Source organism: Podarcis filfolensis (genome assembly GCF_964270895.1).
Source record: "Podarcis filfolensis genome assembly, chromosome: 4".
NCBI classification, from domain to species: Eukaryota; Metazoa; Chordata; class Lepidosauria; order Squamata; family Lacertidae; genus Podarcis; species Podarcis filfolensis.
Window position 1 is genome coordinate 17,740,407 of NC_139607.1, and position 18,994 is coordinate 17,759,400.

Genomic DNA, 18,994 nt, shown 5'->3' on the forward strand with positions numbered 1-18,994 from the left:
AAATGCTATGAAATAATAATAATTAATAATAATTATTATTGAAAAGCATGTCAGGAAGCCTGAGTGACACCAACATGGTTGGCATTTCAACACCTAGTAAAATTCTACCTTTTTTGCCCAGCTGTTTGTGGGATGTAAATACTCATTTGTGGGGCAGTGTGGGTGGTTTCCACGGCAGTATTTAACTGATATTTGGATATGTTATGTTGTTGTTGTTTAGTCGTTTAGTCATGTTCGACTCTTCGTGACCCCATGGACCAGAGCACGCCAGACACCCCTGTCCTCCACCGCCTCCTGCAGCTTGGTCAAACTCATGCTGGTACCCTCGAGAACACTATCCAACCATCTCATCCTCTGTCGTCCCCTTCTCCATCTGCCCTCAATCTTTCCCAACCTCAGGGTCTTTTCCAGGGAGTCTTCTCTTCTCATGAGGTGGCCAAAGCATTGAAGCCTCAGCTTCATGATCTGTCCTTCCAGTGAGCACTCAGGGCTGATTTCCTTAAGAATGGATAGGTTTGTTCTTCTTGCAGTCCATGGGACTCTCAAGAGTCTCCTCCAGCACCATAATTCAAAAGCATCAATTCCTTGGCGATCAGCCTTCTTTATGGTCCAGCTCTCACTTCCATACATCACTACTGGGAAAACCATAGCTTTAATGGATATGTTATAGTATAATAGAATTGGAAGGGGCCACAAGGATCATCTAGTCCAATTCAACCCCCTGTAATGCAGGAATCTTTCGCTCAATGTGGGGCTCAAACCCATGACCCTGAGATTAAGGGGTCTCATTCTGTACCAATTGAGCTACCTGTGCTTTATCTCTTCTTTGGAATGACTATGCTTTAATGGAATTTTAAGCTGATTGTTTGATGGAGGCTTGGTTAAAAATATACCAAAAAACCCCAGGAAATTTAAAATGTAGGATGAAACCACACCAATGAGAAAAATCCCTTTAAAATAACACAACCCTCTGTTAGTGGTGTTTTCTGATGTTTGTATATGTTCAAAGCATGCTTTCTCACCAATTTTAGGGTGAGATTTTCTGCAACCTATCAGGGTCTAGCCCATTAGGGATCAACTGAATCTGTTAACATCGCAGCAACACATATACAATTAGATGCAGTTGCTAGTTGCAGCTACTGAGGAGGAGGAGGAGGGAAGAAAGTCCTGCTATTGTTGTCTCTTTGAATGTGAAGATGAGGAAATACGTATTTGCTGCCCAAACAATTGAGGGCGATTCTCCATTCGACACTAGTAGTTTTATTGCCTGCTATCCCAGAAGAGCAAAACTTTCCCTTCAGTCCAGCTCATCTGATGTATATGCAAAGCTCTGTGTTAAACTGTTTTGCATACTAACAGGTTGTTAACTGTGTTAGTACAAAAACACACATTTTAAAATCTTGTAAAGCATTTTTTTAAATTGACCTTAGTCTTCATACCTGCCCTTGACACATCAGTAGCAGTGACTCCAAGGAAAAGGAGTGCGGTGGCAATATTATTAGCTCTACTTTAACCACAGTTTTAAGCCATTTGTTTTGACTGCCATCTACGGCTGAGATTCCTTCAATGTTTAGCAACAGCATTTCTTTACAACACATTGGAAAGCACGTGACTTAACCATTTTTTTGACCAAATCTGAAGCACATATTAAAGGATGCATGCCCATCTTTGTAATATGACAAATGGTATTCGTTTCCTGACGTCTGCTTCCAAGAATACTCTGAATGCTGACATATCTAGAGGAGGGCAAGTTACATACATGCATACATAATTTTATTTGTATGCTATCTTTCCACAGTTCAAACCATACTCAAGAGGGCTTACAAGGAGTTTAGAGATTTTGTTTAAAATGCATTTGTAACTTGTGTGTCTTTGTTTCTCAGTTTGATCCTTTTGCATGGTTTTGTATGTATTGCAGTATTTTATGCATTGTGACTTGCAGTTATTTTTATTGATCATAGTTCAGTAAATAATAATAATAATAATAATAATAATAATAATAATAATAATAAATTTATACCCCACCCATCTGGCTGGGTTTTCCCAGCCACTCTGGTCGATTTCCCACCGAATATTAAAAACACAATACAGTCATAACTCGGGTTACAGACACTTCAGGTTGCGTTTTTTCAGGTTGACGAGCGCTGAAACCCAGAAGTACCGGAAGGGGCTACTTCTGGGTTTCGGGGTTGCACATGCGCAGAAGCGCTAAATTGCACTTTCAGCATGTGCAGAAGCACTGAATCACAACCCGCGTGTGCGCAGATGCACCGCTGCGGGTTGCGAACGCTGCGGGTTGCAAACGTGCAGCCCGCACGGATCACATTCGCGACCTGAGCGTCCACTGTACAGCATTTTATTGTAAATGTGAGTGAATGACTGTTTAATTTTTATTTGCTGATGTTTTGAGAGTTAATTTTATTGTGTACTATTATCAGGGCTTTTTTCCCTAAAAAAATGCTTAGGGGTTCTCTCATTTTGACTCAAGAAAATCACAATTTTATAGTTCAAATTGGGGGGGGGGATACAGCAAATGGACAAAAGTACGAAGATGCACAAAATGTTTAGGGGTATGCGTACCCTTGTGTCCCCCCCAGAAAAAAGCACTGACTATTATATTCTAATGGATTATTGAATATTTATTTGATATAAGTCATTCCATGTTGAATTTATGTTTTCTTATGACTTTTTGCATTGGATCATATTATTATAAGATGATGCTCTATCACTGAGTTACAGCATTATTATTCTTAATGTTACTCACCTTCACCAGATGGTCCCAGAGTGGGAAATTGCAATATAAAATCCAGCATTAAAAACAGCTTAAAATATAATAGTTTTTGCAGGCTGGAAGCTGATAGCTGAAATCACTGGTTGAGAGATGAACTGTTTTCAGAATGTTTTAAAAATTATTATTATTACCGATGTGATTGCTGCCCTTGATTCCTTTGGGAGGAAATGCAGGTTATTAATTAATCAATGAATTAATGCCTCTGGCTTTCCTCAACAGAGGTGGGGTGGGGTGGCAGTCTGCGAAAAAAGCTTTGACTTTTGCATGGGTGTATGGTAGTGTATCGTATAACAGTAAGGCTGCATTGAGACAGAACTTCATTTAATTTCCCTGACAATTCCTTATCTGATAACTTCTGCATTTTATGTGATCCTTCACATGACATTCTGGAAATTGAGTAGAATCTAGTAGAAGTTTAGCGCTAATTTCCGTGCACTTTCTAGGGGGGAAAATCCATTCGCAACCGCATTAAACCAGAAAATTGTGGGACTCTTGTGTTGTAATTTCATGTCAGGGAATTTGGGGTAGCATCCTTGTATACGGTTATTTACCACTGTTTAAAATTTAGAGAGATGTGGCAGTATATCAGTCAAGAAGCCACAGGTTCCATAAGGGAACAAGGTACTGCAGTGTAAAAGAATGTTAGAAGTCAGGACAGACATACTAGTATTATAAAATAATAAGCCCAATGTCTAAGAGTCGCATCTGTTGTTCCAAGCATTTTTTGATTCTGCCCTCCCCCACCATTGCCTGTGATGCAATGCAGTTCTTGAGCTGGAAAAACACCATTACCCTGTTAAAGTAAGAGTAGCAAAATTGCAGCTAATAAGCTAAAATCATATATATGGCTGACACCCTTCTTTGGAAATTAAACCTTTGTCCAGGCTTTGACATTCAAAAACTTTGCTTGTAGAAACTTATAGCTATAGGTGAATTAAAACATAATATTTACAATCACATGCTTATGAAAGCGTAAGACTACAGTCTCTTCTTCTAACTTCCAAAACAACTGTATTTTCCTCTCTTTTCAGTGCTTAGCACTCAATCTACTGTATCTCAATTAGACCATGCCTTGCAGATCTTATTGACCGCTCCCCGCTTAAAACGGGGGGCGCCCTTTGCGTGGACGCGTGCAGCCCCTAGATCTGGAGCGGCTCCATCAGCATAGGCTTGGCTTTGCCTTCCCTCAGGTGGGATACCTGGAGGTTTCCGCCTACCTCAGTCAGTTGTCCAATCCCACCTGGGGGAAGCGTTGCCAAGGAGACCAGGCCAGGTAGGGGAGGGATTACCTGCCCACACAATAGAGGGAGGATCTTACCTGGGAATCCTCACTTGGCTCCAGAGCTTCTCCCACCCTACCCACCCTCAGTTAATGTCTTATTTTGCAGGTTAACTTTTCTTCACAGGTTTTGCAGGTTAACTTTTCTTCACAGCTATGCGGGCCCTGCTACGTTAAGGTCGCTGTTAAAGGGCCGGAAAGGAATTTCCCTGCATTGGCAGGTTTCGCCTTTCCCATAGCAAAATGTCACAACTTTGGCGGTATCAGGCCTTGGGCGGAATCGTTTGTCCATCTTCCTCTTTGCGGCGGCGATACCAGGGTTCCCTGTTAAAGGGGTTTTCTGAAGGGAGGCTTTGACCGTACGCCGAAAGGTCGTCATTGCTCTCCCCTGCGGAGGCGGTGTTACGGGGGCGGCTATCTCTGCTTGAACATATGTTCTCCAGAGCCGGCCCACCCCCCCCACACACACTGGATAACCCTGATGCTCCCTAGGTCCCCGGCGGGGGACTGGGGAGGGAGAACGCCCAATGCCTGAGCCAAGGTCTACCCACATTTGAAATTTAATAAAGTTGTGGCCAATTTAATCCCATAGCACGCTGTCTTGAGTCATTATTCCACATGACGGGGGGACCGCACGGGATCTGGGGACTCCGCCTGTCCACGCAAAAGAGATTTCCACATGTACCCTCTCCTGCAGCATTGCTCTCTTTCTTTCAAGCAGAGAATAATCAGTCCAACACTCTATTCAACTTAGCAGTGTTCACAGTGGATTTTAAAAATACACTCATCCTGCTTCACATAAAATGGAGTCTCTCTTTCTCTAGATACCTCCCATGTGACCAATGTTAGCCAGTCACATGAGAACTACTAGAGAACGCTCTGGAATTCAGTTACCAACCAATCAAATTTAAACACAAATTAATGCGTACAAGCACTTTTTCATTCCAGTGAATTAAATTGCTATACTGAACACAACCTTGGTTTATTACCTGAGCCAATGGCAATTATAAGCGTCTCTTTACGGCAGGGGTAGTCAACATGGTGTGTTCCAGTTACTGCTGTACCACAACTCCAATAATCCCTGATAATTGGCTCTGCGTACTAGGGTTGATTAAAAGGGACATGGGTGGCGCTGTGCGTTAAACCACAGAGCCTAGGACTTTCCGATCAGAAGGTTGGCGGTTCGAATCCTCACAATGGGGTGAGCTCCTGTTACTCGGTCCCTGCTCCTGCCAACCTAGCAGTTCGAAAGCACATCAAAGTGCAAGTAGATAAATAGGTACCGCTCCGGCGGGAAAGTAAACAGTGTTTCCATGCGCTGCTCTGGTTCGCCAGAAGCAGCTTAGTCATGCTGGCCACATGACCCGGAAGCTGTACGCCGGCTCCCCGGGCCAATAAAGCGAGATGAGCGCCGCAACCCCAGAGTCGGCCATGACTGGACCTAATGGTCAGAGGTCCCTTTACCTTTACCTTACTAGGGTTGATTGGAGATGTTGTCCAATAACATCTGAAGAGCACTACATTAACTAAACCTGCTTTGTAGTGTGCTTTTTTTTTAAAAAAAAAGACAAGTGCGATGGGTGATTGGGGTATTAAGCACGCCAGTGCAAATAGATAAATAGGTACCGCTGTGGCGGGAAGGTAAATTGTGTTTCTGTGCGCTCTGGTTTCCGTTGTGGTGTCCCATTGCGCCAGTAGTGGTTTAGTCATGCTGGCCACATGACTCAGAAAGCTGTCTGTGGACAAACGCCGGCTCCCTCAGCCTGCAAGCGAAATGAGCGCTGCACCCCATAGTCACCTTGGACTGGACTTAACCATCCAGGGGTCCTTTACTTTTACCTTTACAACATTTGTTTAACTGGTTTTATTTGCCTTCGGAAAGGCGGTAAAACTCAGAACTCAGCAAGAGCTGACATCCCTAGTCTTTTGGAGACACCTATAGTGGTACCCTTCAATAAACATTTGATTTCCTATTTTAAATGATTTAAAATGCAAATCTTGCAGCATGGTGAGGTTTACAATGTTCCAGCATGTGTGCTGTTTTATTTGTTTATATTCTTTTTTTTGGGGGGGGATACAAAAAAAAATAATGAGGAGGACTATGACTGGATCAAGGAATATTGTATTTTATTTTAGAGTGGGCTACAGATGTTCAAAACCTTTCCAAAGGTTGCTAATGAGTAATATGTTAATTATATTAACAGCTGCGATACTGAGTGACTGAAATGAAGAGTGGGTTCTTTGTTTTTCTCTCTTGGCATTTTGAAAGTTAACTTAATTCACTCAACTTTAATAAAATGCCATTTGCAAATAAACTACCTTTTTTTTCATTCAAGTATAATAAGAAGTAATTAGAGTGGTTCTGCAGAGAAGTTTGCTTTTCTAAATGCAAATAATGATTAAAATACATATGGATGATTAACTCTCTCCTCCTTTTTTTTTTTAAGAAATGTTTACTAATTAAGAAGAAGCAAACCATATTGCTTAGGGACTGGTGCTGCACTCAGGTGTTAATGGCAAAGATAACTGCACCATTTAGAGATAACCTTGAAAGAACTTTAGGATTTTGTGATTTATTTATTTTTAAGAATTATTAGCATATATTAGCACTTATTTATTTATTTAGTTATTTATTTGGTGCAGAGGACACATAAAAGCAAAGAATCTGTCATGATGCACAGCAGCAGATGTTTGAAAAGCCTGCTGCATCTTATGCAGCCTCTATGCTAGCCTAACCCCAATCTGATGCCCTCCCGATATTGCTTAACTACAACACCCATCATCCCTTACTATAGTCTGCACTGGCTTGGGGCTGATGGGAGTTGTAGTCCGGATCATCTGGAGGGCAGATTGTTGAGAAAGGCTGCTCTGCAATCTTTACAAGTAAGATTTATGGGTAGAGTAGGCCCTACCGTATTTTTTGCTCTATAAGACGCACCAGACAACAAGACACACCTAGTTTTTGGAGGAGGAAAACAAGAAACAAAATATTCTGAACCTCAGAAGCCAGAACAGCAAGAGGGATCACTGTGCAGCGAAAGCAGCAATCCCTCTTGCTGTTCTGGCTTCTGGGATAGCTACGAAGCCTGCATTCGCTCCATAAGACGCACACACATTTCCCCTTACTTTTTAGGAGGAAAAAAGTGAGTCTTATAGAGCAAAAAAGCTGATGCTGCAGCTTCCCATGCCTCGTTTCAGAGGCCCTCTTTCACCAAGCAATAGCCTGAAGGAGCGCTTGAAACTGCTGGTAGCCTTGCAGCGTGGCTGTGTGGATGTGCTGCATAAATAAGCTTGGACTTTCACATGAGGCTTATATATACAGCCGTCAAACTCTGTGCTCACAATTTGCTGCAGCCAAATGCAGACCATCCAAGTGTCCCTATTTTCCAAGGACAGTCCTGGATTTACCAAAGTTGTCCCAGTTACTGATTTGATCCTTGAAGATCCAGCTTTTGCTTTGGACACCCCTATTTTCATCGGAGAAATGTTGGAAGCCATCCCTCCAACATTTCTCCTATGAAAATAGGGATGTCCCATTCCATAATAATTGTTTCCCTAGCTACTCTGGGCGGCTTCCAACATATCTACAAACATAATAAAACATAAAAAAAATAAAAAATTAAAACCACCTTCCCTATACAGGATTGCCTTCAGATGGCCCAGGGGTCAGATAATTCCATACCCTCCAACATTTCTCCAATGAAAACAGGGACATCCTACCATAAAGGTAAAGGTAAAGGTACCCCTGCCCGTATGGGCCAGTCGTGACCGACTCTAGGGTTGTGCGCCCATCTCACTTAAGAGGCCGGGGGCCAGCGCTGTCCGGAGACACTTCCGGGTCACGTGGCCAGCGTGACAAAGCTGCTCTGGCGAGCCAGCACCAGCGCAGCACACGGAAACGCCGTTTACCTTCCCGCTATAAAGTGGTACCTATTTATCTACTTGCACTTAGGGATGCTTTCAAACTGCTAGCTGGGCAGGAGCTGGGACCGAAAGACGGGAGCTCACCCCGCCGTGGGGATTCGAACCGCCGACCATGCGATCGGCAAGCCCTAGGCACTGAGGTTTTACCCACAGTGCCACCCGCGTCCCGTTACATCCTACCATACCCTCCAACATTTCTCCAATGGATATAGGGACGTCCTAAGGAAAAGCAGGACATTCTGGGGTCAAATCCAAAACCTGGATGCCTTCTGTATATCCGGGACTGTCCCTGGGAAATAGGGACACTTGGAGGGTCTGAGAGTGTATGGCAGGGCATCCCTATTTTCACTGGAGAAATGTTGGAGGGTATGGAGCCATGTGACCTTTGAGCCAAGGAGATATACAACATTTAGAAGACATCTGAAGGCAGCCCTATACAGTGGTACCTCCGGTTAAATACGCTTCAGGTTACATACGCTTCAGGTTACAGACTCCACTAACCCAGAAATAGTACCTCAGGTTCAGAACTTTGATTCAGGATGAGAACAGAAATCGTGATCCCGCATTGCAGCAGCAGCAGGAGGCCGCATTAGCTAAAGTGGTGCTTCAGGTTAAGAACAGTTTCAGGTTAAGAACGGACCTCCAGAATGAATTAAGTACTTAACCCGAGGTACCACTGTATAGGGAAGTTTGATGTTTAATGTTTTGTTGTGTTTTTATATATGTTGGAAGCTACCCAGAGTGGCTGGGGCAACTCAGTCAGATGGAGAGGTGAAGAAGAAGAAGAAGAAGAAGAAGAAGAAGAAGAAGAAGAAGAAGAAGAAGAAGAAATCCCTCTTTTCATTGGAGAAATGTTGGGTGGCATGCAAATGTGTAGGACCACAAAGAAGTCTCAGTCCATAGATTCAGGATCTCCATGTTCCTATAGGTGGCTGCTGGTGTGAACTAGGTCAAATCAGTAATGTGTCAAGGTTGTGCTTCATTGCCAAGGTGTGAGGAAAATATAGCTCTGGTTTTGGCTACAGCAACCGCCATGCCATCAGCACTCTCAGACCCCCTCTGTAATGACAATGCCACCAGGGCATGCGGGTGGCCTGCCCTCCTAATTTTCCAGCCCCTTAGGTATTTGAATTCTGTTGTTGTTGTTGTTGTTGTTGTTGTTTAGTCGTTTAGTCGTGTCCGACTCTTCGTGACCCCATGGACCAGAGCACGCCAGGCGCTCCTGTCTTCCACTGCCTCCCGCACTTTGGTCAAACTCATGTTATTAGCTTTGAGAACACTATCCAACCATCTCGTCCTCTGTCGTCCCCTTCTTCTGGTGCCCTCAATCTTTCCCAACATCAGGGTCTTTTCCAGGGAGTCTTCTCTTCTTGTGAGGTGGCCAAAGTTACTGTTGCATTCTGTTACAATTCTTATATTTTCATGGTGTTTCCTTCTATCCTCTCTATGCCTTTGAATGCCTAATGCTGGATTGGTTATACAAGTGGGATATTAATATCCACCCACTTGCATAGAGTAAGCATTTTGCTGCAGTTTGCGTCTTAAAAGTGTGAATGAAATAATTAAATGTTTTTATGGCCTGATATCAGCAATTTGCTTAGTCAGATCTCCATGAAGATGAAAGCTGTTTGGGAACCTAAACATAATTATTTTATAATACAAAACAGAATCTCTCCAATCTTAGTAAAACATAGCAATTTTGTGTACTCTCTGCTAAACTCTGATGTTCTGCTAATCACTTCATAAATATTTAGCTTTGGGAAATAGCCTTAAAAAAACCCAACAACAACAAGGAGTTGGTACTTGCAACCAGGGTTTTTAATAGCTCATTAAAGAATGAAAAGAAATAAAATGGAAAGAGAATAGGAGAATACAATGTTTTCCTTTATTAGGTTCCACTTGTAAACATTTACTTTTCCATACTGTGAAATGATCATCGCAGTTTGCATATGTTTTGGATCTACACTGACACTGGTTTCATAAAATGTATGGATGCAGGCAGGCATAGATATAAAACTCTTTGTTTTGTCAAAAAAAAAAAAAGTAAATATATGGAAACAAATAGTTCCAAGCAGATTCAATATAAATAAAATATATCAAAAACATTTTTAAAGCATACAAAGCAATAAATGGGCACGTGGATTAACAGCTTAACATGGAGAAAGAATTAATAAAAAGCAAACAGAATAAATTTTCACTGACTCAAAATATTACTTGTATCTGCTTCAGGAAATGAAATGATAGCCAATGTTCAAATTGCTATTAACTGGAGATGTAAGATTGCTCATTAACATGATGTGCTTGTCGAAACCAGTTGATGGAGATCCCATTTTGATACACTTTGAAATTCAGCAGCAGTGAGAAATTACTCCTGACAGTGGAGTGGTTTAATACATGGCATCATCATCATCATCATCATCATCATCATGGACCCAGTGGAATAATATAATTAGTGATATCTTGAATATATAGCATATCCAGAACCGCTGGATCTGTGGAAAAGAGCACCAGAGATGGGGAAAGGACCATTTTTGCCCATGCTTATTTCCAGTATACCTGAAGGAGTGTCTCCACCCCCATAGTTCAGCCCGGACACTGAGGTCCAGCGCTGAGGGCCTTCTGGTGGTTCCCTCACTGCAAGAAGTGAAGCTACAGGGAACCAGGCAGAGGGCCTTCTTGGTAGTGGCGCCTGCCATGTGGAACACCCTCCCATCAGCTGCCAAGGAAATAAACAACTCTCTGACTTTTAGAAGACATCTGTAGGCAGCCCTGTTTAGGGAAGTTTTTAAGGTTTGATTCTATTTTTAAATACTCTGTTGGGAGCCGCCCAGAGTGGCTGAGGAAACCCAGCCAGATGGGTGGGGCATAAATAATAAATTATTATTATATTATTATTCCTCCCAGTAAAGATTGAAGTAGAATTCAGTAATATGTCTCAGCATGGTAGGAGTGGTATATGCACTAGCATACAATTGAAAGACCTCATTTTTATATAACAAGATCCTAAACGGCTACATGAGCAATATAGATTGCTGCCATCATCTGCTTTTGCTCTTTTTTATTTCATATGTGATTGTCTTTCTAGTATTTATGCAGCTAAGGCTTAATCATTCTTGGAAGCAAGTCGTGTAGTGGGCTTACTCCCAGGTAAGGATGTGAGATAAGTTAGTGGGACAAGTAAGGCAAACAGATGAAAAATATTTTTGGTAGTGATGTTATTGTTAGTGCTCTGCGAGAGTTACTTTGATTCACCATTCCAAAACTCTCTTTTTAAAAATATTGAACATAATGTATTTGTCTTTTAAAGGATACTATAAATTGTAATCAACAATCCCAAGTAATTCCATTTTGATGGAAGGCGTTGGTCAAAAGTAACAGTTTTTTAAATTGTTGACAACAGAATGAGAACATGTCAAGCAAAGCTAGTTCTGGTTTCTGGAACAAACTTTAAACTCGAAATAGCAATACACTTGGGTTTTCACTGCTTGCAAAGAAGTTTCAGTTGATGAAAAGTGTGTGTGTCATTAGCAACGGTGTTAATCCTATGATGCAAGTGATCCACACCTGACCTGTACAAAATGGAAAGGGCAATCTGTTATTTCTCTGTCTTGGTAATTTTTTGCTGGAGAGTTTCTGCAAATGGCAGAGCAAAGAGAAAGAGGCAGCTTGGTTTCCCTTTGAATTGGAAAATCCTCAGATCTAAAATTATTTACCTTGATATGTGCTTTAGAATTTTTATAAATGGCTTTGATTGCCCTAAAGGAACATGGTCTCAGTTGCATAACTTTCAACATTTCAAGAAGAAAAGTTCCCTCTAGGCAGTTGAATGTCTTCTTAGCATCTAAGGAAAGAATTGCCAGAGGGGTGTGTGTCTGTGTGTGTGTATGTGTGCGCACACATCATTTACATTAACGAACTAATCTGAGAACTCTTTACACGTTGTCAGCTATTTGGCTGGACGGCTGATCTTCTTTTGCATAAAGTCCAAAAAAATCTATCGAGTGTTTGAGGGATGTTAAAAAATGTTGCAATTCTCATTAAGGAAGGAAATGGGATGTGAGGATCTTTAAAGTAATGTCCTTCCATGTTTGATATTAGATTGTTTCTAGCTTCCTTCCATGGATCAGGTGTGGTATTGTACCGCTGAACTAATTCTCCAACCAGTGAATCAAAATGCTGGCATCAAAGCCAACCTCTGATAGGGGAGTATTTTTCACAGACATAGGCAAATCATTCTGTTGTTTCTGATCTGTGTCAGTTTCACATAGATCTCTTGGGTTCTCTTTCCACGTTGATCTCCCATTTCTTTTAAATCTACACAAAAGTTCACATTTCAATTTATGTTTCTAAATGGAATTCCTTTCCAAATGCTCACTCTCTGAATATATATATATATATGTCTCAAAATACACAAAATATATTTTGATCGCTTTAGGGAGTAATTCTATAGCAAGATCCATTGGAACAAGCTGGTTAGGATCCAGTAGCTCTCCAGCTGAGCCAGGAGATTCCCATTACAGTCAAGCTATGATAGCTTAACTTCATCTTTGGTTCATCCAGATATATGCCAGCATTTCTCCACATCTTAGCTTAGCCAGAACCCAACTAGTTGAACTCAGTGGATCTGAAACTGGCCTAAATCCTGAAAAGGGAGTATTCCGAGGACATAGTGGGGACAGGACCAGAGAGGGGGAACCTAGGCTGGATCCTAAGCCTGTTCCACTTGGTCATGTGGTCTGGCAACCTGGCAATAAAACACTATTTTAAATGCTTGTTTCCCCCCCTCAGAGCAGTAGCAGCCCCACTGCTGAATGGGGTTTGGATCTGGTGTAACCTTATGCTGGCTGAATTTACACCAAGTTCTTGTACATGGAATTGTTCCCTTAAGTTGCTGAGAATTGTCTGCAACACTCCACCTGGAAAGCATGAAAGCTGGCAAATGCTTGACTTGCGTCAGGTAGGGTAGTGGTGGGTAAGCTGGACATGTCACTTTCAGAGCTGCCCTACCCATTGCACGGGGTGAGCCCATCCACTGCCACAGAAGCAACCCAGGTAAGAATTGCTCCCTCTGCACACTAATGCACTACACACAAGTAACACATGCACACTTTTTTTCATTGAAAAGTACTTTGCAATATAGCCTGAGTGCATTTCAAGACTAGTTGACCAAAATTCTCAACGCTCTGCAACAATGTTTTGATCTATGACTTTAGGCCTCGCAAGTTTGCAGCCTACACGCCAACAGAGGACCATTTTTCAAATCCCTCTTTCATAACATGCACATTTTAAGTAAGTTAAAGCTTGTTGAACTGTCTGGGTTCCCCACTGTTCTAGTTAATGTTTAGCTTCAAGTAATTTCCCATATACATCTTCAGCATTAGTACATTTATATTAGGTTTGAAATGTAAAATTTTCCTGAGAATAGTTTTCCTCTCCCTCATTTTATTGCAGCTGCTTCTCTTATTAAACTATCTCTGCTAAAAGCCTTAAGCAGACCCCAGACCATTTGAATTGTTACTGCAGGGGTAATATTTTTAAATGTCTTGAAATTTAACCATCTTGAATTCTTATTTAAGTGTCTCAACAGCACTTAGTCATTGCTTTCATAGACCAGTCTTGATCATCAATATCACAATGCACCTATGCGGAATTTGACTCTACTATTTTCATACTCCAGTCTCAAAACACAAAGACAGCGGTTCTCACTTGAAAGCAAGGAAGAAATCTTTATTCAGACTAAGAATATATATATATCCTTTTTATTAATTTTTCATTTCACATAAACAAACAAAATACAATAATACTCCATAATCATATAAACACTTTCTTTCTTGACGCTCTACCGAGCGCTGACTTCCCTCCCTCCCTTCAGCAGGTTTTCTTACTTCAATTCCCTTTCCACAGTTCCTTAGTAATATCCAGTCTACGTCATAATATTTATTTCAGTCCTGCTAACGTCTTCAAATTTCTACAGTTATTACTTATATAGTCCACAAATTTACTCCAATCCCTTTGGACCCTTGTTTCCTCCTGGTTGCGGATCCTATAGGTCAGTTTTGCTAATTCCACATAATCTACCATTTTCATCTGCCACTCCTCCACTGTTGGTAATTCCTGTACTTTCCATTTTGGGGCTAACAAGTTCTAGCAGCAGTCATGGCATACATAAATAGTCTTTGGTCTGCTTTTTCTATTTCCTCTCTCATCAAGCCCAGCAAAAAAGCTTCTGGCTTTTTGGAAAGGTATATTTGAACATCATTTTCAGTTTGTTCAGACTAAGAATTATATAGGCTCAGCGGCAAGTATAGGATCCAACTGTTGTCATACAACCCCTGCTAAGCTTTTAAAGATTAGTTGGGGTGAATGCACTCATGAAGCTCTGTCACCTATTCTGTCTGGATCAGACCACATCTGGAGTACTGTGTCCAGTTCTGAGCACCACAGTTTAAGAAAGATATTGAGAAGCTGGAATGTGTGCAGAGGAGGGCAACCAAGATGATAAAGGGTCTGGAAACCAAGTCTTATAAGGAACATTGGAGGGAGTTGGATATGTTTAGCCTGTAGAAGAGAAGGCTGATTGGTGACATGATAGCCCTCTTGAAATATCTGAAGGACTGTCACATAGAAGATGCAGCAAGCTTGTTTTCTGCTGCTTCAGAGGACAACACCCGAACCAATGGGATCAAATTACCAGAAAGGAGAAAAGAGCTGTTTGACAGTAGAATGGACTACCTCAGAATGAGGTGGACTCTCCTTCATTGAAGGAGGCTGTATGGCCATCTGTCAGAGGTTCCTTAGCTGTGATACATACATTGCAGGGGTTCAAACTAAAGGGCTCTTAAGATTCCTTCCAGCTCAACAATTCTTTGATTCTATGATGGTTGCATGTGTAAATGCACACTCCATCTCGGTTGGTGCATCTGATCCCAACTTCAGAGGTCTTGTTCTCAGTGACAACACTGTGTCCTGATCCTCTGAGTCTACATCCTTTGCCTCCTCTTTCTGCTTAGCTCCTCCTCTGGCTTGTCAAAGTCCTACCCCTTCCCAAATGAGACTCTGTGCTCCTCAGGAAGGATGGCATATCTTCTCCCTCTCTAACATCTAGATTCACAAGGGGAGAACCTCTATCCCTGGGTGGCAGTCTTCAAGCCTCCTTGCTGCTGCTGCTTCTGCTGCTGCTTCTTCTTCTTCTTCTTCTTCTTCTTCTTCTTCTTCTTCTTCTTCTTCTCCTTCTCCTTCTCCTTCTCCTTCTCCTTCTCCTTCTCCTTCCTCTTCCTCTTCCTCTTCCTTTTCTACCTGCTGCTGCCAACTTATGCCAGATCCTGATGAAACAGAGGGACCCATGACAACTGTGGGACTAATATTTTCGTTATGCTAGAGCAGTTATAGCTTTAATCCATGCAAGGGTAATGTTTGCTTCTTTGAGAAAAGAATACATACTTTCAGTTCTTTTGGTGTTGTACATTCCATACACACACACACACACACACACACACATTAACAAGTTGTATGTTCTTTACACGAGCATTTAATGAAGCCCTGGCTATTTCTTTGATCAGTACATTTCCTTGACCTATCTGGTTCAGCTTTAAGGACACACAGTTTCAATCATCTTCAGTTCAAATATATCATCAAGCTATACTGTATGTTTCCCATATGAGGCTCCAATGAAGCCTTCAGATTGTTTCTTTGGTTAGTCAATTTCCCTGTCCTATTTAATTCAACTTCAAGTACCCCTTCCAAACACCATCAGTCAAAACACTGTTTGCACAAAAGAACTCATTTTCATAAGAACTACACCTCTTATTGATTAGATGCATATACTGAGCCCATTGCCTAGGTGTGATTGTCTAGTCACAGTATATTCAATTAGGGAAATGTGTTGAATTTTGCATTATAGAACTATTGTCACTCCATATTTTGAAGACCCTGGAGCTATGGATTTATTTATGAACTGCAACCCTTAAGGGGGAAAGCCACATGTAGAACATCTGCTCTGCCTGTAGAAGGCTCCAAGTTCAGTCCTCAACAACTCCTGGTAGAACTCCGAGAGACCCCCTACTTGATATCATGGAGAGCCTCTGCCGATAATACTAAGCAGGTAATATAAGGCAGTTTTCTAGCAATGGTATGAAAAGCCTCTTTTAATAACTGCTGATAATGGAATGTTGGCCCAAGGCTGAGATCAGTGATTAGGATTTGGGTGGTATGAATAGATTTTCCTTTTTTGTTCATTATATCTTTTCTACTGGTATTATTTCTCTTGCTAGGCAGGTGTAACATGGTATCCTTTGAGATTCTGCCCATCAGCCTGGTTGATGTGACACATGAATGTTTCTTTTGGACAGCCCTTCTGGTTAGTTGTACATTTGGTCCTTGGCCTTCAGACCTTTATCGCTTTGGCACAAATGAATTCTGATATATATATATATATATATATATATATATATATATATATATATATAACACAAAACAGACCATCTCCTGTGAACTCTTACAGACATACAACATTTTCTGCAGAAGGGTTCTGCTAGTTTAATGCAAAGCTCTCTTGTGGGATACAATCGACATTATTGGCATAGCTTCGAAGAGCTGATATGAAGAACTTTATTTCCACTCCCCAGCTACTCTTTTGGCCTATGTCTCAAGGCTATCTGTGTTTTCAACCTGTAGTTGTATTTGCTCTGACATTTCCTCTCCTTGCTTATCTTTTTGGTTTCATCTCCCAGCACAGGTGAGCATCCTTTCTGTCTCAGAGGTAATTTCTACTGGTTTGAAGCCTTGGCTCATCTAGTGTACTGTCTGTTTTTGTTTCTTGCTCTGTAAATGTTGAGTGCTAAATTTTTCTAAGGCACAGGGAAATATTATGTTGCCCCCCTGCCCAGAATAAGGGCTCTTTCTTCCAGTAGAATTAATTTATTTATTCAGTATTGTGGAACTCTGTTGAAAATAATAATAATAATAATAATAATAATAATAATAATAATAATCCTTAAAAAAAGAATTAGTTTTGAAGCTGGCATGTGGTTCATCCAGTGATGCCTTCTAAATTCTAGACAGATGTTTTCCCAACCCTGAAACCTGAGATCCTTAATTGAAGTGTCAGGATTTGAACTTGTAGCCTTAAACAAAGTCTGTTCTCTACCAGACTATGACCTGAGCTGTCTCCAAAATGTTTACTACCTTCCTAATCTCAGGATTTAAGCTTCTGGTGGGTCTTGAACTTCTGTTGGATTGGGACCAGGCTGCATACCACCACCATGCTCTAATATTCAGCTCTCATATTCTGAGCATTAACATTTTCCCTTTTTATGTTGTTTAACAATAACTTGGGACTGCTCACTACTGGAATGTCCAGAGCAACCAAGCCCACAAAACTTGTGAACCAGCCCAGCATGTTGATCATGCATTGGCACCTTCTGACTGTTTGTCAGTCCCTCTGTTTCTTTGGCCCACAGCAGGGAGGGAAAAATAATAACCAGGTGTATCAAGCCCTTGATGAACCACCTAATCAGTCTTTCCTGATCACTTTTAGTGTGTTATGTAGGTGGTAAGTCAACTTAGGTTTACAGTAGAACTAAAAGATATGATATAAATGGCTAGGCCTACAAGAAAATGTTGATCCAGCTTTTAGAGAACTGTGAAAATATCCTCACAAAGATGGAGATGGTATTAATTCAGTACACTCATTGGCCTCTGTGTGCTCACTGAGATCTCCCCAAGAACATCAGTAGAGTTCTGCTGGATCACACCAAAGGTCTAACTATATTCTAACCCACCCTGGAAGTTTGGGTGAAGGTGGTTAAATGATGACAACAACGATGATGTCACATAGTCCTGCATCCTATTTCGAGGTAGACTCGGAGAGCTTACTGTACACAACCACAACTAAGCCAAGCAGATGATCTGGCACTTATCTTTCTTCCCCCCTTTGGTTCTTTGGATGCATTTAGCACATACTGCAAGCAGAAGTGTATCTGAAAATTACCGTATTTTTTGCTCTATAAGACTCACTTTTTCCCTCCTAAAAAAGTAAGGGGGAAAGTGTATGCGTCTTATGGAGCGAATGCAGGCTGTGCAGCTATCACAAAAGCCAGAACAGCAAGAGGGATTGCTGTTCGATATTCCAATTCGATATTCCAATACTAAGATTGTTATTTTTTGGCAGACACAGCCCTAGGTATAAATGTACTTTTGATCAGCAAGTTATAGAATAAGTTCATTCATTTAAATATTTGGGTGTTCTGCCCAGCAAATCTCTTTCAATGAAATAGTATATTGAGACGGTGCTTTGTTTCCACACTAAATCACAGAAAACTACAGGGGCATTGATGAAGTTTTTATTATAACAAGGGAGGACAGCTGATTGAATCCACCCTAAAGTTTTTCCATAGCAAAGTGATCACTCAAATGCTCTACGTTGCTGAAATTTGGAAATATGACCAGTTTCATTAAAGCTTGGATATTGTGCATAATATTTTGTTTCTGAAAACTGTACTCCCTCCCATCAGGAATTTCCACAGAATCTGGTTGGTAATCAGTTAAGTGTGAGCTCATTTAAATTCCATCAGACAAAGTACAACTCTGTCAACTGATGGTCTTCCCGCATTGTGCTATATGGAATGGGTAACAACAAATTTTGGATCTTCAAAATCTTCAAAATCTTTTAGATAGTTATTATTTCCCAGAGGTGAATGTTGCCTTGGGCCTGGACAAGAGACAATTTAAGAGGCTGCTTTAAAAAGAAGAAGAAGACGACTCCAGAAGGTACTTGCATCAAATTAGGAACTCCAAATATTCTCTGTGATGTTCTCTTTTGAAAACAGAGATTTTAGAGCTAGTTATCTAATGAAGCTCATGCCTGTTTCCGTACGAAATGCTTTTATTGAGCTGTGATTTCAAGTGATGCCAACTACCGTCCTCAACAGTCACTATAACAAGAATGCTTGCAGATTCTGTATTTGTGGCCAATATCAGGTGTAAGACATTATTCACTATCT